We start from the raw sequence: 22,044 nt of genomic DNA, 5'->3' as shown, positions 1-22,044 counted from the left end.
TTTTTGGTCTTTTCAGCATGCAAAGTTATTACATTCAAGTTCAACTTAAATCAGACTCCATGTTATTATGACCTTGAATTTAGGTTGAAATGCAAATTGATTGTATGTGTGTTTCTAATTAGTATTCTTCTGACATTTGATTATTCTAGTTAAACTCTTTATTTTATATTTACTCGTTCATTCTGGTGCTCATGTCACTAACAGGGATACAACGTAATCTACAGTATTATAGTTAACAATTACAGTGTAAAACGGAATAGAATCAAATGTAACAATTTATTAACAGTCAGGTAAATATTCTGCCAATTACATATCCAATTCAAACATATCAAATCATATCAATACAAAACATCAAATTCTCAAAGATTTATCTAAAAGTAAAATATGCACACCTGACCATAGAAAATACATAGTATGAAGTTAAGAGATACACACCACATTACGGGCTTTCTGTCTACAGAATCGCCCTGATCCTTTTGCTGCAATCCTTTAAATACAACACCAAGATAAAACATCCCCCAAATGAAGGCATGTGCAAACAATTGGAATTTGCATTAAGCCAGGTCCGGGGTGGTTTTACACCTCAATGGGAACAGAAGGAAATTTACATGGAAGTCCCTGGGAAAGGGCAATACCATTACAGTAAGCAAAAAATCACTTAACTCTCAGGATCTGTATCTTTTAGTCTACATTTGTAAGATTGATACCATTGTACCACTCGTCCTCAGTCTATTCAAATAACACCAAACATGACTGATGAATAAAATGGGTAAGAATTATATACTTTAATTGGCCAAAAAGCTTGTTTTCTGCAATAATTGAAAAGCTTTTAGTTGAGGTAACTAAAGTAATGGTAGAAATACGTCATTTCTGCAGCACTAAAGTGCGGTCGCATACACTCTCGCCATTGACAAATGATGAATAGCCCAATAAATCATCTTGAAAAGGGATTAACCGGTAACCTGGAACTTGATATCCCAGCTAGAAAGACATACTGTTAGTGTCCTTGATCGGGACACTCTTTTCAATTTAGCCTCGGTGGATTTGCAGAGGAATAAAATGCCTTGCTGTCAGTACTGAGAGGATCAGAGACGGAGCGTCCCATGTTAATCCAATGACTGGGCCTGAGCTCACCGCAGGAGCCAGCCTCTTTCTCCTGCGATGGGAGCTGTGGCTCTCCTGGGAAGCGCCACACATCTGCTGCTGTCTCCTCTCGTGGACCGAAGCAGACGCTGAAAAGGAGAGCACGTCAACAAGGCTCAGCAACACATGAATCAATGCAGCAAATGCATCTTCACCTCAAACTCAGCTGGATTCAGCAATACTGAAGCTATTCAAGCGATCAATGGGCTTTTATCATGGGAATGGTTCAGATTGATGGAGTGGCTCTGCTTATCTGTACCTGCCATTCCAGACGTCTTCAGGGACGAGGGGTGCACTATTGGTCACCTTAAACGTCAGTGAGATGATTATTGACATGCAGCCCAAACGATGGCTGGAATGCACCCAGAATTGTCACAGTGGATGTAGAAAGCGCTTGTTTTTATCATACGTGAACATTTCTGTCATGTTTTAAGAGCTTTTGAGGTAGATCTCGTTGTTCTGCTGTGCTTCGGACTCCTCTCAGTCTTCACACAGTTAGCCTACTTCTCTTCATCAGATAGTGATATCTCTTTATCAGATGACAGCACTATTTTCTCAGGCTCTTCTTGCCTTGATATCAAAGTATAAAACATACCATTGAACAACTTTGTCGGCTGGAACTATTTGAAAATATAATTTCCTTTTTCATTATCAATTCTAAGGTCAAGTCTCATGAATGACAGTTTATGAATGGCAGTTAAAACAAATGCATATGAGGACTTAAAAGCAGGTGTAGTCAGAACCTGCAGACTTTTTTTGCACTGTATAATATTTTATAATTTTGCAAGGCTGCAAATATTTGCTCAAACTGGTTATGAAAATGGTCAACAACATTATTGATTCATCAGCTAGAGTGTAAAAACAACAACTGTACAATGCAAGTCATTCAAATCATGCACTGTATCCCCTTAAATAGCCTGTTAAATTTACAAAATATAAAAAATCCTAAATTTACATTTACAGAATATAAAATAACCTGTTACATTTACATTTTAAAAAAGCCAGAAATTCAGTGTAAGAAATACAGAGACAGTGCTTCATGTATTATGGGATGGCATATTGGTGCCTGCACATTTTTATATAGCTCTTAAGTGATATAATGTTTATATACTAAAATCTGCTTTTTAGCCTAAAATGTACCGAAAACCACTTTATTAATACAAAAATATTATAAAAATAACAAAACATAATAAAAATATAATATTATTAAATAAATATAATAAAAATAATATAAAGCCACTATGAATCATTGTAAGTACAAACCCGATTCCAAAAAATTTGGTACACTGTATAAATTGTGAGTAAAAAAGGAATGGAATAATTTACAAATCTCATAAACGTATTTTTTATTCACAATAGAATATAGATAACATATCAAATGTTGAAAGTGAAACATTTTGAAATGCCATGCCAAATATTGGCTCATTTTGGATTTCATGAGAGCTACACATTGCAAAAAAGTTGGGACAAGTAGCAATAAGAGGCCGGAAAAGTTAAATGTACATATAAGAAACAGCTGGAGGACCGATTTGCAACTTATTAGGTCAATTGGGAACATGGCTGTGTATAAAAGAGCCTCTCAGAGTAACAGTGTCTCTCAGAAGTCAAGATGGGCAGAGGATCACCAATTCCCCCAATGCTGCGGTGAAAAATAGTGGAGTAATATCAGAAAGGAGTTTCCCAGAGAAGAATTGCAAAGAGTTTGAAGTTATCCTCATCTACAGTGCATAATATCATCCAAAGATTCAGAGTATCTGGAACAATCTCTGTCCGTAAGCGTCAAGGCCCAAAACAATTCCGGCCCTTAGACGACACTGCATCACATACAGGAACGCTACTGTAATGGCTTCATAGAAGAAGGATCCGGGTACTGAAACGGCCAGCCGTCCAGGTCTTTCTCCCATAGAAAACATTTAGCGCATGATAAAGAAGAAGAGGAAACAACGAAGACCTAAGACAGATGAGCAACTAGAAGCCTGTATTAGACAAGAATGGGACAACATTCCTGTTCCTAAACTTGTAACACACGTGACAATAAAATAATGGGAAAACATTAGCTAAGTAACAGAACATGTTACACAAAACACCCTAATGTACATTACTAATAACAATAATGGGAAGAAAAATATGTAGATAAAATATTTTCATATGATGCTGGGATTTCTGGGAATGTGTTTTTACTGTTTTTCACTGTAAATGATATGGCAATTAATAGCTTTTACTTTCAAAATGCATACCGTTTTACAGTAAAATTACATTCAATGCAATGTTAAAATTTACAGTTCTTTTAACTTACTATTTTTTTTTACTTTCTTTTATGATTATATAAAAAAAAATTACATTGTGGAAGCCTTTTTGTATTCACAGTGCCTTGGCCTGAAGCACAAATACTGCAGCTGATGACTGACCTGACTGGCATCATTAACTGCCTTATATCTCAATATCAGAGTCAGAGTCAGAAAGGGCAGTGGAGAGAGCCGATCCTGATGGACGTTGGGTTTCAGGAGTCTCTGGAATGATAGTGTCTGACTCTACTGGAATAAAGCAATAAAGCACAGGAGGCCAGCAGGCAAAAAACACAACGCATGCCCTTGAGAGGCTTATTACACTGTTTGCATTGGCAGCACTGTACTGGTATTCCTCAGATATTCTAGTTGGTGACTGTCAGATATTTTAGATGTCATAATTTATTTCACTGTAAATAATGACAAGAGGGGCAAACATATTTCTTTTTTTTTAATCTCCAACTGACATTAATAGAATGTAAATATAAATCAATATGATCAGCAGCGATGATGTTTTTATAATATTTACACAGCTACTTAACTGGCACCAGGTTTGCCTCTGATGGGTAAAACTAATTAATGCCCTTTTATTCATTAAGCATTGTGAGATGGCCACATCAAACAATATTAAATCAATTTGAAGAGCAGGGTCTCGTGTGAAGTTCATACTGTCAAACTCATCAGTCTTCCCGAGGGATCCACATGATTCGAGGATGCTGCTCCTTTCTTTCTCCTCATTGCTCACACTCACGCGTTATCAACAGTTCAGTGCAGCTTTAAGCGCCACGTCATGCATTTCAGTCGAATACATTCATCGATTTCTGACTTGTGCTTCCCCGAATATACTACTTATCAACAGTGAGCTGATTTTTAGAATAGCATTTCTCTCTAGCAAAGTCATGGAGCTAATAAATGTATTCTTTCAGAAATCATTCTTTTATTATTAATGTAAATGTTGAAAACCATTGTTCTACTTAATATTTGTGTAGAAACTGTGATTATTTTTTTAAATGCATGCTTTTATTAATCAAATATGCATACAATTGATAAAAAATGACAGCAAAACATAATGTCACAAAAGATCTTATTTTAAATCAATGTTGTTCCTCTGATTCCTGTATTCATCATATCAACAACATATTTGAGGTAAATGTGTTGAAAAATCAGAAAAATCAGTGTGTAACTTTAAGGAACAACTTTTTTTCTGCAAGTGCATTTTTTTGGGAGTTATTCCATAACATTTGGTTTTTATATGTGTCCCACTGTTCAGAACTGTGCTAGATAACCATATTTTAATAAGCATCTTTGAGCTAGGTTCAAAAGTATCTAAAATTTCACTACCAAAACATTTGGTGGAATTTGGGTAGTGACATCTTTGGTTTTTTGGGAGTTATCCCACAGCATTGTCACCACCGAAACAGTCACGATCTAAACATGTCATCATTATTTCGGTAGTGACAAGAGGGAACATATTATCCTCATATTTGGGGGAAATAAACAAAATTTTAGTTCTTTTTTTATGCTTTAGTGTTTTAGTATGCAAGTTACAAGGATAAATATTCCAAAACGTACTGAAAACACAATATGAGAATTAACTTCACAATCATTACTAGAAATGTGTACCTTGCATGTTATACAATTTGCATACATACCAGTTTAGAAAAAAATTAATATTTTTTTTTTCCCAAGACGTTTCCAACTCTGACTTTGGACCAATTCTGAATGGCCCATATATATACAGTGTACATACACAATATGTAGGTACGGTAAAATAGATGAATAGTTGACCCAAATTTTAATTCTGTCTTGTTTTTATTACTCTATCTTTATTTATTTTTTTCTTGAAAAATGAAAAATAACACTCAAGTGACGACAGATCAACTGAACAAAATATGTAAGAAACTAGTTTCCCACAGAAGAATGCAGCAGTATAAAACCATCATGTCTTTGAACCTGCCCTGTGTTCAAGTAAATCTGTCTAGTCTCCGAGTCGCAATACATAAACCCATTCCTTTTCCTTTCATTCAAACTCTGACTCTGTGCTGTAATTAGATGCCGGACTGTGAGCGCGTGGTTATTTGATTGACATCATTCCTGAGCACCGCTTGATCTTGCTTCACAAGGATGCGAGTTGGCAAGATGCGAGAGAACAATAACAGAGAGCTGCTGCTGACGCTGCGAGGTGACGTGCTGTGACTGCAGTATACTGCAGCGACTCTTTCACACGTGCTGCTCTCCAAATCATGCATAACATGAGGATAAGGCTAGAAACGGACTGATTATCAGTTTCTCAGCAGAAGAATAGTACAATAATATAGCATATAGATTTCAGCCATTTAAATCGTAGGCTATTCATTGAAAAGGAACGCAGTGTTTAATGAATGAGAATCACCAGTTTGTCTAGGGAAAGTGTAAAAATGAACTCGTTTGTTATCTCTATTTTGTGGCATGCTGTTGTTTAAACTCAACCAGTTCATCTCGCGAGTAAACCTGCCTTCAAAAATGTAGTTGGGTGCACGTGTACTGTGAATAGTCAACACCCACGGAATCGAATCTTTTGAATCGGTTCACTAAAACAATCCATTAAAATGCGTTCGGTTCGGTACTTTCTGCAGGTAACATCATTACACGTCTTTTGTGTATCACGAGTGAGTTATTGACTTATTAAATTTTATTTGATCCTTTATTAAAAATTGGCATGCCTACAGATAGGTTCCAGAAAGACTGTAATTTTCTCCACAAATATCAGTGAGGGAGAGATTTGATTTATTCCTTCATTTTGTTCATGACTTTCATCAAGAGAAAACAAACAACATTTCCAAAATGAATGCAGTGGGTTTCAGTAACGTAATTTTGCATAAATTTAATTGTGTATGGCCATTTAACACATATCTTCTCTGTTTCTCTTCGTGCAAACAAGACTGACATGTGTTTCAAGTCCACTAAAGGAGGTGTAGCTTTTTCCCATTTGGCTCTCAAACTCTGGACTAGCCTTCCTGATAATGTTCGGGGTTCAGACACATTCTCTCTGTTTAAATTTAGATTAAAAACACATCTCTTTCGCCAAGCATTCAAATCTGATAAAATGCACATTCTTATTCTTTAGCTTGGGTTAAACTCATTCATTTTACTTTGTTGGAACAGCAGCTACACTAATTATGTCTCTATTTGTTTCTCTCTTTTTACACAAGCTCCAGTCTGGATCCAGAACACCTGAGAAGAGATGATGCTGACCCTCAGATGATGCTAACCCTGAAACAACAAACAGAACTAACAAATATTGCTACAAGTGTGATTGCATCATATAATGATTGCTGTTAAAAGTGTTCATTATCTGGTTGACTACGTCTTGTATAAATTTTTCGGAAAATGTCTTTCATATGCACATAAAATGACAGTCACCACTTATAAGATGATTTGTCCTGTAAAAAGCGCTATACAAATAAACTTGGATTTAATGTATATATTAAGTTTATATTATTGAATTAATGAAGCTAATTATGCACCAATTTGATCTAAAAAATCAAGAAATAAATAGTAAAGAGCAGTATGCATATGTCAGATAAGTTCTGTGATTTGATTATTTAATTTAAAATATAACTGCTTGATTGTTGACACATTTCGATGATGTTTGTTTTTTAACAAAACCCTTTTTAATTTTTCTTTTAAATGTCTGTATACATTTAATTTACATTTAAAATTCAGTCATATTAAATCCATTATGAATCACGCATTCAAAAATATTATACCATATAAGTCAGAGACCTATAAGATTAGAGTAAACAGAGAAGAGCACTGAGTTGTGAATCCCTGCACATTGGAAGCGCGTGTTGCCACCTTCCCCGCGTGACGTCAGCCCAGTTGTTTTGGGTCGCTCGGCCAATCGGAAGCGCGCTCGCACTTCTACAGAAGCCGAGGTGGGTCCAACCTCGCGCCAGCTTTTATCCTCCGTTACTCATCACAACGCCCCCTCGGTAGGGTGCATGCACGGGGCTCTGCTTTAAACAGCAGGTCTGAGATGGGAACCCCATTGCAGTTGCAGAACGATTTCTATCCAGAGCAGCAGCACTATAAGCCGCACTACTGCGGACGCGAGGAAGAGCGCTCCATCAGGCACTGCACCTGCAACAACTCCTCCACCTTCGAGGATGCCAGAAAAAGCCAGCCTTTGCACGGGACGCCACTGGGAACTTTAAGGACACCGTCCGTCTCATCTTCAACTAGGCAAGGCGCTCAGTACAGCGAGTTCACGCCTTCTAGTCATGGTAGTTCATCCAGACACCATCAGCACCACCATCATCATCATCCTCCTCGCGATCACAACCGCCAGCAGACACGGGGCAGTCCGGCCAGCAGTCACAGAGAGAGTAACTCTTACACCCAAATAGCCATGAGCAGCTGCAGATACAACGGCGGCGTGATGCGGCCGCTCAGTAACTTGAGCTCGTCCCGCAGAAACCTGCACGAGTTTGACTCGGAGTCCCAGCCGCTGCAGCCCGTCTCTGCGGCGGACGCGTCCGACACGCTCGCCTCCAAGCAGGAGAACAACTCCGCCACCCTCATGCCTTACTCGGCGGGGGACGGGGGAGGAGGAGGAGGAGGTGGATGTAGCCACGGCGGCGGCAAATCGGGCAAAAAGAAGAACCAGAACATTGGCCAGAAGCTCGGGCACAGGAGGGCCCTGTTTGAGAAGAGAAAGCGCCTGAGCGACTACGCGCTCATCTTTGGGATGTTTTGGCATCGTGGTGATGGTCATTGAAACTGAACTCTCGTGGGGAGCCTACGGAAAGGTGCGTAACTTAATAGTCTCAAAATCCTGCAGGTCCCCCCTTCCAGGTCAGAATTCATTAAGTCCGGACTGCCTGCTGGCGAGAGAGAGAGAGAGAGAGAGAGAGGGAAAACTACAAGTTTGGAAAGTGCGGATGGATGGATAAAAGAAGAACTGTGGCAAGGTCACGTTTACTGGAAGACGCTTTGCTTCGTAGAGTTTCTCTACGGAATCGTTAAGCTGCGTAAAATTGCTTCAACCGCCAGCAAAAAATAAAAATCTTTTATATATGTCGTATATGTCGTTCTTTTATGAACGACATATTTTAGCAGTGTCGCTCAAACAGGAGTGCTGGGATTTGGCCGCATGTAAACAGCCCAATAAATTCAAAATTAATATTAATGACTGCAAAAATGACACAACTCCGCTTCTGTTCGTGCAAGAAAAAACTGGAATGACACAAACAGTGAAACTGTCTAATGTTAGCAGCACTATTGGGACGCTCGACCAATCAGATTACTGGAAATAACTGTTATATGTCAATCAAGTTAACTCTTAATAATTATTACTTAACTTTTGCTGGAATAAATCTGGCCTGTCATTACTTTTAGTGTCAAGTGTGCACTCTTCTTCTTTGACTTTCTGTAGAACATTTCTGGGAAAATAAACCATAGTTGTGTTATTTATGTTTAAATGCATTTTTATTACTAGAAGTACTTTAAAATAATTAAATAATTATAATTTATGCCTCTATAAAAGTCCCAGAGAGGATATGCATTACTGCAACTCAATTTGCCACAGGGATTTTGCCTAATGACAGCATTCATATTTTCTCAAAATAATGGTTAAATGATGTAAGATAGTTGATCTGTGAACAACAGAAAGAAGCTATTTATCTTCATCAGAATGACTTCAAGAGTAATGCCAGGAATATCAATTATTGTGCATTTTAAAAATATGTAAAAAAAAATGAAGGAAAATGTGTCGCCACATGGACTGTTAAAGTCAAACTTAATCCAAATGCTCACAAAAGTCTTGGAGCCATTCAGTTAAAACATAGTAATGTATTGCAGTAATATTTTTTACAGTTTTCATCAATATGCAGTTGTAATGTTTACACCAACTAATCCAAATGAAATGAATTTGTCCTTTTCTTCCCTTTTTTACAGGAGTCACTGTATTCTTTAGCCCTAAAATGCCTGATAAGCCTTTCTACCATCATTCTTCTTGGGTTGATTATCATTTATCATGCCAGGGAAATCCAGGTAACTCTTAAAAATAAGTAAGAGCTGTTTACTGTGTTTTCACTTTACTGTCATGTTAACGGTTCTGCCGTTTTTAACACGTTCTCTCCTCCAGACTAATGCTCAACACATTGTGCTTGAAATGATACCCATTACCATAGAATTACAATCGGATTATCTTCAATAGCACTGCGTCCTCTCCAGTTCTCCCCGACTTAATCGAATCATGCCATGAAATCCCATCAGTGTTTAACAGTAGCCGTTCACAGTTTTTTAGCTAGTTGGATAGACAAGGCCAGGTTGAAAGAGGACATTTTTCCTAATGAAGTACTTGTTAATCTTTATAAAATCATTACAGAACCTGAGATACGTAGTCTATTAACTGTGTTGACTATGGACTTGCACTTGTGTTTTCTCAACAGAAATGTAGTTTATAGATTAAGTATGGAGGCTGTCTGTACATTGTCTCCATATGGTATTAGTAAGTGTCTAAATCTGCACTTAAGGCAGTTTTTGCCCATATTTGTTAAGAGAAAAAACTTGACTTGATGGTTAAAGTACTTGGAAAGCACTCAGTCTGGTGACATGGCATCAGTGGACTGTTGTATCACTGCATTACTGGTGAATTTTATACATTTCAGCATCCATATCTCCATCGTAATGCATTTCTTTGCGATAAGTAATGCACTGACAAAAGAGATTAAGACTTTTAGCTGGTGTTGACGAGGATGAAATCCCGTAAATTTCTTTAAAACAGTCTTCATGAGGTTTCTTAAATTACTCCGCAGCATCAAAGATTTTGTTGATTTCTTCCACTTTTTCTTTTTTTTTCCCCTTCTTTCATATTCATTCTTTCAGGGTTCCCATGGTCATGGAAAACCATGCAACTTTCAGTGGACTGTGATTTGCAGTCCTTATTTAAATAATTAAACTAGCAAAAGAACTAATAGAAGGTAATAAAATGGAAATCATTATGTATAAAAATATTTTTTTAAAGTCTAATCCAGTTGTCAAAATGTGTGGGAACCCTGTTGTAATTATTTCTTCATTTAACTTGCAAATCGGAAAGGCTTATTATGAAGTGAAACCGTGTGTGGCTTGTCCAATAGGGAAATATCACTGTTAATTTCTTGTCGGATAGACAGATTAGTCCAAAGGATTTAATCACAGATGGTCGTGTCAATTTCACATTGATTTGCATGCAGTTTGATGCCTAGGTTTTGAATTTCATGACTGTAAAAGCCTAATTTCATATATATATATATATATATATATATATATATATATATATATATATATATATATATATATATATATATATATATTTAATTTAATACTTTTTATTAAAAATGAGTATATATGCATCTTTGCATATTTTACACACCAGTGTAACTGAACAAAAAAACTAATTTTCCTGGTTCAGTGTACTATTGAAATCTGTAAAGGATTAGGTCCAAGCTTTTTTTTTTTTTTTTTATCAGATTATTGCACCTTGTCAGATGTTAAAGGCTTTGCTTTGGACAGCTGTAGGCAAAATCAAAGAACCAGCTAATGAGAAAATGTGTTTTCTTGTCTAAAGCTATCCTACCAAAGTGGATATTCTGGGTTTGACGGATACTTGCGTTAATAGCAAAATATATAAATCAAGCACTTAGATAAGGCCAAGGAGCGCCAATAAGCTTGTACTGCCAGTAAATAGTACATAGTGCCAACACGATCGTAGTGCTTTTGGCAGAACAGAGAGAGTGTTATTAGTTAATAGTGTGTATGGTCAGAGTGATGGGGGAATAAGATTACCTTCTTTTTTTTCTTAGTCACCTATGCAAATGCATAACACAGGATTTTAGTATTTTGTCATCATTTTCACACCTTCATATACTTCCAAACCTGTAGAACATAAAAGAAGATATTTTAAAGAATGTTCACGCTGCTCCTGTCCATGAACTCCAAAACCAGAACTCCAGGACATGCAATAAACTGAATGCATCTACTCTCAAAGCTTAGCTTTGTGTATATACAGAAAAAATTGTGCATCAAGGTTTGACATCATAAGACTTGACAGAAGTCAGATTGGCTGTTTTCACATCATCCATGCCCATTTACTTTAATTAGAAAAGAGCAGTATTAAGATTCTTCAAAAAATGTTCTTCTTGTGTGTTCCACAGAGTGAATCATTTTTGTAAAAAGTCACGTTGTGGTAAAGTCAAAGCAATAGTGAGTCATTGGCCGTAATGTCGTTGACAATAATGACTAAAGCTGCTGAACGCTGCATGAATTATGAATCATTCTTAAATTTGACTTAGTCTAGTATGACTCCAGGGTTTTTGACAAAACAAGACAACAACAAAAAATTAATAAATTGACGATGGAAGAAACTTTGAATTTATGTACTCAGCCTTGCCAAGAGCGCAGGTGATGAACAGTCGTCCAGCTGAGATGTCAAAGAGCCATGTTGAGATTTCCTCAGTGGTGCCATTGAGGTGAAGGCTATTAGGTGTTGCTTCCATAGCTGAGGAATGAGAAACCATGCAATCTGATGACAACAAAACCAGACAATCTACCTTAGATATAAAACATTCTGCTGGCCGATGACCTCTGATGCACTGATGAAAAAGAAGGAGGGTATAGAAAGTGGACCCTTTCAACTCACTAGATAGGCTGTTGTATCTCGGTGTTAAAAAAGAGAAAGTCCACAGAAAAGAAAATTCTGTCATTATTTCCTATCATTCTTAAGAGCTGGAGAAATGCAGCATTAAAGATTTGTTGATTTATGCCACTTCAATATCTTTCTTTCATATTCATTCTTTCAGGGCTTCAGTGGTCAGAACATTTCAATTGTACAATTGTGATTTGCAGTCCAGGTAAAATAATAATATAGTTCAAATCAATACAGTTAATTAAAATTAATGAAACAATAAATCAATAAATCTAAAATGTCATATCGGTTCCACTTTATATTAAGTGGTCTTAACTACTATTTACTTACATCAGAAATAAAGGGTTAGGGACAGGTTTGGGCGTATGGTTAGGGTGTAAGGGGTGGGTCCAAAGTGCAGTTATAAGAAAATAATTACTGTTGCTATTACATGCAGGTATTTTAAACATAAAAGTACACTGCAAAAACATGTATGTACACAATAGGTGCATTGTGTCAAATGATTAATTTAAATAGAAGTGCTTTAAAATCACCTTCACATTTTTTTACATTTATAAAATAATTATGTTCTGTTCCTATTATTATATTTTAATGTATGTATGTAAAACACAAAAGGAGATGTTTGATTGAATGTTCAAGCTGCTCTTTTCCATGCAATGAATTTAGAGGATGATTTACAGAGCCAAACTCCACAAAAGTCTCCTCGAAAAGGTGCCTGCAACACCAAGCCCATGAGTTCAGTTGCCAGGAAATGCATGCACAGATAAAACTTACATCTTAAATGCAAAGTATGGATTTGAAACAACATCAGTTTTGACCAAAGCGTTGTTTTTGGGTGTACTCTTCCGTTAATACAATAATGCTTCTGCTCTGCGTACAAATAAGTGTGAGTTGTTGTTCAGATGTTTTTGAAATTTGTTTTTGCAACATAAAATTGTGGCAATACATGGAAACATGCATGGGTGTTTTTGTACTGAATGTGCATGAAACAACATCACTGTTTCGTAATATGCATGCAATTTTTTCCCCCCTGAAAAGCCATTAAGAGCCCTGGCTCTGCAACCATAAATGCCTGAACAGTTTTATTACTTTTCACACTGTTGAGTTATAACAGCATGTATTCATGAGCCAGTTGTGCTCTCTGTAATATTTAGGGCCCACAAGTCTCTGAGGGACATCAGTCATGGGCCTGTCTCTCTGGAGGGACCAGACGGGGGCTCTACGCATTACAAATGCATGCACATCATCGCCATATTGATATGAAATATAGTTTTTTTCTTTTCCTTTTTTATTTATCAATGACCTTCATTTGTATCAGCAAGTTATCAATGAAATATGATGGTTAGCTGCAGTTGAACCACAAATGGCCTGTATTGCGGGATGTCTTAAGACTTGTAACGTCATCATGTATAGAGTCAGGTGATGAGTGCACTTGAGCAGCGCCGATGCACTATAGAGGATGTGCACTGCCTTTTCCTGTGACGACTAACTCTACCTGAGACGACTGCCGAGTGTCACGTATCCATCCTTCACCACTGACCCTTGAGTTTTCACTGAGCTGGATTACAGTATAGAGATGATAAGATTCAAGTAAAAGATGTTCATTTAAATAAAGTTAATCTGAGATGTCTGCTGGCTTTAATTGAATTGAATATTTAATGAAACTTAATCTAATTGTTTAAATTACTGGAGCATCTATATTGTAATTTTGCTCAGAGACAATTCTAAGGTTTTGTAATTTTCAGACAGAACGTTATTTCATTTATTTAAAAAATCAACAGTTGTAGATATTTAAAATATATTTAACGAATTGTCATTTGAGGAAATTTAGGGCATGATTTTTTTTTTTTCATTTTTTAAAATAAATTAAATCCCTCCACTCGAAACGTTACTATTCTTTGCAATGTTTTAGTAGGATCTACAATTCTTTAAAAATGTTATTTAAAATTGTAATATAATGATTCAAATTATTGTATAATATATATTGTTATGCTATCTAGAATGTATTTTTAGGCAAAACATAAAAGTAATTTTACATAATTTCAAATATCTTTAAATAATTCATTTGAAGAAATTTAGTGTGCAAAAAAAATAATAAACAAAAATAAATAAATTGTGGCTTCAGTTTACCAAAACTTTATTCTCTGTAATGTTTTATTGTTAGGAATAGGATTAACAACAATAATTTAATTTAATTAATTTCTAGAGCATCTAAAAAGTCATTTATTACATAGAAAATTCAAAGGTATTTGACAAAGGTTCAAACAGAACATTATAAAAAGTTTTTCAGTATCAACTTCTCTCTTACTCTGATTTACCAAAATATTTGACTACTATTCTTCATAATGTTTTAGTAGAAGGAGCAGGCTCTACAATTTCTTAATTTTTAATTCAATCTCATTTTAAATCGCTAGAAAAGAGACTTGAAGTGGTCAGTTTTAGATAAGTAGATGCTTTCAAATTAAACTGACCAATTTTATAGCTTCAATGAATTTCTTATGAAATGGTGGCTTTTATGTTTTGCTATTTTATTTTGCATATGTTTAATTAAAACCACTAGAGAAAAGAGTTAAATTAGGTTACGGTGAACTTAATAATACAACAGCTGTCATCCTTTTCCGGCAGCGTTCAATTACACAAATGCAAACTCTGAAAGCATGCGGTCCTCCTTCAAAGAAACTTGAAAGCTGAAAGCAACCTACAATTGAGGATTTACTTAGCAAAGTGGCCTCTTAGGACCCACTTTGATATCATAAATTAACCATTGCATTAATTTGTAATTGGGCTGAACCTCTCTACCTAATTCTCTAATGAGATTGAGCGATTTCTTTTCTTAGTGACAAGATATATGTTCCCGTTCTCTACATTATACAGATTAAATATTGAGCCATGCTCCATTAGTTATATTGAGCTCTTCTGAAACCAGTAACCAACCCCTGCTGCCTACTAGACAGACAAAGAGCACAAAGGCAGACGACCTTTTGTCCGTGCCCTTGTCAAGGTGAAGCAAGGCGAAAACAGGAGCATAAACAGCGAGAGCCCCCTGTACAGACAGTGTTTGATGGATTACAGTGTCGTCGCTGAGTCCAGGTCTGGTTAAGAAACAGTGAGTGTGGCTGCTTCAGAAGAGCCATCGAGCTTGTGTTGCGCTGATCAGTTTAGGCCATTTTCCTCAATCCACATGCTCTGCCAAAGTCAGACTTGCATCCATCATTCGGGCTGAGTGCTGTATCATGTAGGACTTACTGCAACTGTATTAGACGAGGCTAGGGGCGATGGAGCTACTACTGCAAATATACCTGCACTCTTTGATGTAGCAATTTATATGCGCCAAATATAGCTGTAACGTTAATAGACTTGAGAAAAATTCAGAATATTGATGAGTCACAAATCTTCAACTAAACCAAATCTATTAATAATGTTCATTTTAAAGATTCAATTGGTCAGTTCAGCTATACTGTAATTTATCCATAGAAAATTCTAAGGTATAATAATTTTCCAAATGTTAAATAATCAAATGTCTTTAAATAATTGCCATATTACATGTATTATTACATCCCTAACAAACATAAGAATGATATTTAACCATTTTTATTTTTCCAAAATGCATTAAACTATAATATTTACCTGAATGTTAATGTAAAAATTGAATACAGTGTTTGATAAATGACACATTAATATCTTTGAGGAAATAGCGCAAATGAATCATTGAATTGAGCTTATGAATTTAATCATCTCAAATTTATAATGTAAATGAATCAAAATCACCAACTCTAATGCAACTCTAATTTGCTATAAAAATGTAAAATTAAAAATGTTAAAAAATAAATTAATTAAAAAAGGTAGAATAAAAATGTAATCACTGAATTGAGTTTTTAATTGATATATTGACTTGAAATGGACAGTTTGAACTGATTGATAGAAATTAATCAAATATTTTTTTGCTACAAATACAAAATTAAAAGATAAACAAATATATACGTTAAGTAGGGATGCACGATATTGGATTTTTGCAGATATCCAATATGCAGATATTTGTCAAATCATTTGGCCGATAGCCAATGCTGATTCCGATATATTTCATTTTGTTTGAAAAGTCTCTCTTGTGTGGAAATTATAAGAAAAGTATTATTATTTTTTTTTATTAATTAAACAACGATGACATTATTTTATAATGACAGTACATTGATGCTATATATAACTAAATTATATATCAATTACTGCATTTGTTTTTTCAGAAAGATGCATGAGTAACCATAACATTTTATTTTACGTTTTAACATTTGTAGATGGTCTAAAGCAAAAGAGCTGTAAAAATTCTGAAAATCTTTTAAAGATAATAAATTGTTTAAAAATAGAACATATTACACATTGATGAATAAATCAGTTAGTATACACTCTAAAAATGCTGGGTTAAAAACAAGCCAACTAATTTGGCAACCCAGCGCTGGGTTAATATTGGGCAGAACACATGCTGGGTCATTTTGACCCGGATGGTTGGGTTAAACATTTTACCAAACATGCTGAGTTATTATATTGCTGGCTTAAAATGGGCTGGAAAAATAATAAAATCCCACACAGCATATTATAAGCAACAGCAATAATCAAAAGATGAATATTTATTATTAAGCAATAACACCCATGGACAAAATACTAAACAAATTGAATTTATTTGGGTGAATACAGCATAGTTTACAATATTTCATACGTTCAAACTTGTTCAACTATCATTTTAGACTAAAAAAGGCATATTTAATTTAAAATTATTTAATTTACAAGTGGAAGTTTAAAGTACAAGTTTTGTGATTTTCTTTTTTTACATTCATGTAAGCTATAGCTTCTGACCTTTAAATCGAAACATACTCATGGTTTTATGACATCAACTACTGCTTTATTTGATAAGAAACCCAGTCTAAATGTTATTTGTGTATTTTACTTTCATTTTATTAACAGCGCCCCCTACGGAATTAAAACTTCTTACCGAGTGTGCATTAGGACCCGGGGGAGGCTGCCGCTGCGCGTGCTATTACTGTTTCTGCTATCACACACTGAACGTGTCATTCTGAGTTTAAAATCATTCTCAGTTTAAATGCAGCGATCTAAATTAGTGAATCTTATCATCATTCAGGCAAAACTTTGCTTCAAGTCTGAGCCAAACTGCTGATGTGATCTAATCGCTAACACCCTGAGCACATGTGAGTCAATGTTTTCCTCTTATCGGCGAGACATATCGGCATAATCTATCGGGCCGATACCGATATTTACATTTAAAGCAATTATTGACCGATTCTGAAACCGGTCCAATAATATTTTGCATCCCTAACGTTTAAATTCTAAAATATTACAAATATAAGTTATTATACGGTGTTCATACCGCAGAATAATTGTCATTGAAGAAATGTAGTGCTCAACATTTTTTAAAATCCCTTAAAAAAAACTATTTTTAGTTATGATTTCTGAATCAATCATTACTATTATGTTAATTAATATTGCTCAAATAATGTTGCTCACATTTAAATTTATGTTGTATTACGAAACATTAGAAAAGATGATTTTCAATCCTAAAATATACCTTAAATAATTAGCATTAAAGAAATTTGGCGCTCGGAATTAAAGAAAATACTATTCTATTAAACTAACGTTCTTCGCAATACTTTAGCAGAAGGAAACAAATCTACAAATAGTCATTTTATCTGTTTAGTTATTATTTTTCAAATGATTTTTATCTATATTTCGCACATTAGCTTCATCTTGGTTGAACGAGTCGCTGCGGTCACGCTCTCGGACTTGTTGAGGTTATCAGGCACAACCTTTAGCTGTTGTAACCAGGCCATTACACATGCACCTTCCCCTCTGTTGTCAAATTCAGCATTTTTCCATAACTACCCACTCCAGCACTCGGTAGGAATATTGGATGCTTGAAGGTGAAGCACCCTTGAGTATTGTATTGCAGGTCGTCCATTACCATAATTGGTTTTACCTACCAAGTAGGTTTCCTTACATAACCCATTTTAAATGTTTAATTGCTCCGTTTTGAAGCTAGTAAGTTGAAAGCGGTGGCTTCGTGACATGTTTTCCTCATATAAACAAAATTAAGGTTTCACGCTTATCATCCTTGGTGCAGGCTATGTGGGTTGTTGGTGGTTGTTGTTGTTGCTAAGCTTTGAGTAAGATAGCGTCTGTCACCGTTCGGAAAGGCAGCTTGTGTTTCGCTGTCTAAGTTACACTCACACGGAAAGTCCAACAACAGCCTAAACTAACAGACAGGCTGGTTAATGTTACAGCATCTCTGGCAATTGTCATGCCTTTTAGGACACTTGATGTGTCTTATCTGGTCTAAAATCTCCCTTTCTTCTGGTCTTACGTTTTCTGTCCCGAGTCGGTGTAGATGGGAACGTCTAATCACGTTTGGACCCACGAGACCTGATTTTGTTTTTGGTAGAATCCCGTGTTTTTGATGTATTTTTGCTGTGTTTGAATTAGGATATGTTGTAGGAGTGTTGCATGTGCGTCGTATGAATACGAGGGATTAATGTTGTATTTTGAGGCCGTGTGATTTATGTGACTAACGTGTGTGGTACTACAAGGGTCTAAAATGGAAATGTTTATTTTTTCATTACAGTCTTTTGGACAAAAATAACCTTTAAAATCTTTGAGGCATGCAGGATTTATTTTCTGTTTGAATGATTCAAGATTTATGGTGATGGATGGTCACTAAAATAAATCATTACTTTTAACCTTTAATTATTATTGCTCAATTAAGGTTGAGTTTAGTAACTCAATATTTCAGCAGGCCTATCAGTAACTCAATTTTTATGTATTTTCTGTAATATATATATATATATATATTTTTTACATTTCTACTCATAATGAATTACTTTTGTATAAATATTTTTAATGTAATAAAATAAAATCCTATTAAAAATGTAGTTGAATAATGAAGAATGAATTATTTAATTTAATTTAATTTGGGCTCTTTATGCATAACTAATATAGTTTTGATGATGAACTGATGAAAGAAAACTTCACGAATGTTTGTTTTTGCCACAAAAAATATTTTTATAATAAAAAATAACAAAATTTTTGAATAAATACATGGTATACAAAAATTCTCAAAAAGAAGAAGAAGAAGAAAAAAGCTTAAAAACACCAGTCCATTTGACAATTTTTTTTTTTTTTTACAATCAGAATCTGTGCAATGTTGTGGGATCTTTAACATCTACATCTAATTATCCATGGTAGCAGCAGCATAACAATGTGCTGGAAGTCACTTCAACAGGGTTTTGTACGGTCAAGCAGCACTCAGATTTACTGAATCTGGGTTATTAATCTCATTTGCCTCCAGAAGTGGAGCAGTTTTTCTTAAATATGAATTTAGAGATTAGAAACTCAGTCTAAATGAAGGTTATTTGGCAGCGTGTCAGTTTATATTAACATTTACCAGGTTTCACGTCATTTGATTTATTCAAACATCTGCCCCATGATCCAGATTCTGTGGATCCAGCAGAGTAAATAAGTGACCATAAATGCTATTAAACCATACAAACGTTGAGGTTTTATATACGTGTGCTGCTACATGAGGGGAAAACCACAGGACAGCACTGAAGCAGCCTCTCAAAGCCTCAAGCAAGAGTCATATTAAAGAATAATTCGGTTATGCACCGCATAAACCCATTACTCGTGAAAAAGCCCGGTGCTGTAAGAAGACAGGAAAGCCGTTCGCACATATTGGATCAGGGGTTTATCATTTGCACCTTTTCTCATATCAGATAGCCACAGTCGGGTTGGATGAAGTCTGTCAGCAGAAGCCTCTGAATTGTGCTGACTGCACGGCTCTGGTGAAATATCTCACGCTGATGTTGGCTGTCGGTACCTTGAGGTGATTGAAAGCACTGGAAGAAACCGCAGCTGATCTGCACGAAGCGTTAGGGAGGGAACAGACGGCTTCCGGAGGTTACATCCCATTCATTATCTCTACAGAGAAGTCGATTTTTAACAGTAACATATGAACCTTTCATGTCGCAAGATGCAGCTACTGTATCTTAATTGTTAAGAAGTCCTTGTGAAGGGCCTCATGAAATCGGTTAGAATTTTTCCAAATTCATTTTTTTCCATTTGAATTTTTCTTGACTGTTTTAATGGTTAAACGTTATTAATCAAAAAGAATGCCTAATTAATTAAAATCATGAAACTTACCATATTAAACAGCAATTGGTTAAACGGTTAAATTTTTGACATTTTAAAGCCTTAAATTCTAAATCCTTATTCTTTTACTAGATTCTGTTTTCCATTATTTTTTTAATTCTGAATTTCATTTGAATGATTTCATTAAATATTAATAATCAAAAGCATCTAGATTTGCTCAAAAGAAACAGTAAAATGCTCATAAAGTGACCCTCAGAGCAGTTCTAGAGGTTATATTTCTGCCGTTATAGACACACAGAACATACAGGATTCATATTTAAATTGTATTTTTTTGCAGACTTAAGTGTACTGACCTACCTTTGTTGTGTCCATCCAAAATTTGGCACATTCTGTGACATTCCAAGTTATACATAAATTCTGTCTGGATTCTGCAATTCTGTCTGCATTTTCTCCAATGCGTAAATCATTGGGCCCTAATAGTGAAGAAATGAATATTGGTATTTTACTATTGTTTTTTATTCATTTACATGATTTTTCACTGAGTTAAGGGATGAGTAGGTCAAATGCTGGGTTGAAATGTTTTAATCAGTCCTCATTTTATAAACAGGTATTGATTATTAAATCACAAGATTGATGCAAACAAAACTTCACTAAACATTATTTGTAGTGCAGCGTTTATAATTTTAATAAGCGTTAGCTTTACTTCTGATAAGAAACGAAGTCTTAACTTTCAATTTCTTTTATTTCATCATCAAGAATGTTAGCAAGTAACTCTTTGAATGAAACAAAGTTTAAAAGAACATAAAAAAGTAGAAAGACTGAATTAGGATTTTCTTTAGGAAAACATATTCTAATCTGTTTTATTTACAACTGAAAAAAAAACATTTTTACAGTGTATTATTAGAAAGTTGATATAAAAACTGCAAAAATACATTTTTTTTTACACATTAAATGTTTGTACACCAAATATTTTATTAGTGTTTATTATTATATCTGAAAATAAATAGAAATGTAATTAATTTGAATGTAATAGTTTGGGTTCTGATATTAATTTTAATCTTTAATGTTACAGTAATTTATCAAGGGAGAGAGTTTCTTAGAAAAATGTGAATATTAATTAAAAATGATTTTAAATACCTGCTGAGAAATTGAAAGGGTAAACTAGGGCACTGAAAAAGTGTTGTGCTTTTATGAAGCAAACCAGATCCATAATGGGCGGAAATATTTATGGGATCAGGGAGAAGGGGAAAGAGGGAGATTTTCTATGTAGCAAAAATAGAGAGGAAAAAAAAGAAAAAGAAAAAGCAATGCAGCTCCAAAGCCCTCTGGTCAACTGGAGAGAAACCTGGCTGTATCTGGCACATGAGAGAAGTCAGAGAGCAGTGCTCTGTGGCAGAAGCTGACAGGCCGAGGTTGAAATTACAGTTAGTGAACTGAAGAAATTCTCTTGGTGGGGGGAGGGGGGCTTTGTAAAAGCTTTGTTTGTCTTCGGAACACAATTTAAAATATTTTGGATTAAAACTGGGAGGCTTGTGAGTGTGACTGTCCCATAGACTGCCAAATAAGTAACACTCTCAAAGGCCAGAAAGACGTCATCAGAATAGTCCATCTGCCATTAGTTTTAATCGTAACATAATGAAGCGACGGGAATACTGTTTGTATTCGAATAAAAAAAAAAAAAAAAAACTTTATTCAACAAGGATATACAAGGATATGCTTTCTTTCAAACGAAAGCATAAATACACGTAGAAACAACGCATCCTTATGGCTGACACAGAAGAGCAAGGAATTGTTGAATAAAGT

The 22,044-nt window shown here is 35.2% G+C and overlaps 1 pseudogene; it reads left to right on the top strand.

Annotated features, from left to right (window-relative positions):
* The first annotated feature begins 7,135 nt into the window (after window positions 1-7,135).
* LOC113100231 (small conductance calcium-activated potassium channel protein 2-like) overlaps window positions 7,136-22,044 on the top strand; it is a 39,624-nt pseudogene continuing 24,715 nt past the window's right edge.

The sequence above is a fragment of the Carassius auratus genome, unplaced genomic scaffold (assembly GCF_003368295.1).
Source record: "Carassius auratus strain Wakin unplaced genomic scaffold, ASM336829v1 scaf_tig00217199, whole genome shotgun sequence".
In the NCBI taxonomy this organism is placed as follows: domain Eukaryota; kingdom Metazoa; phylum Chordata; class Actinopteri; order Cypriniformes; family Cyprinidae; genus Carassius; species Carassius auratus.
This window is presented reverse-complemented; position numbering and strand designations above follow the sequence as displayed.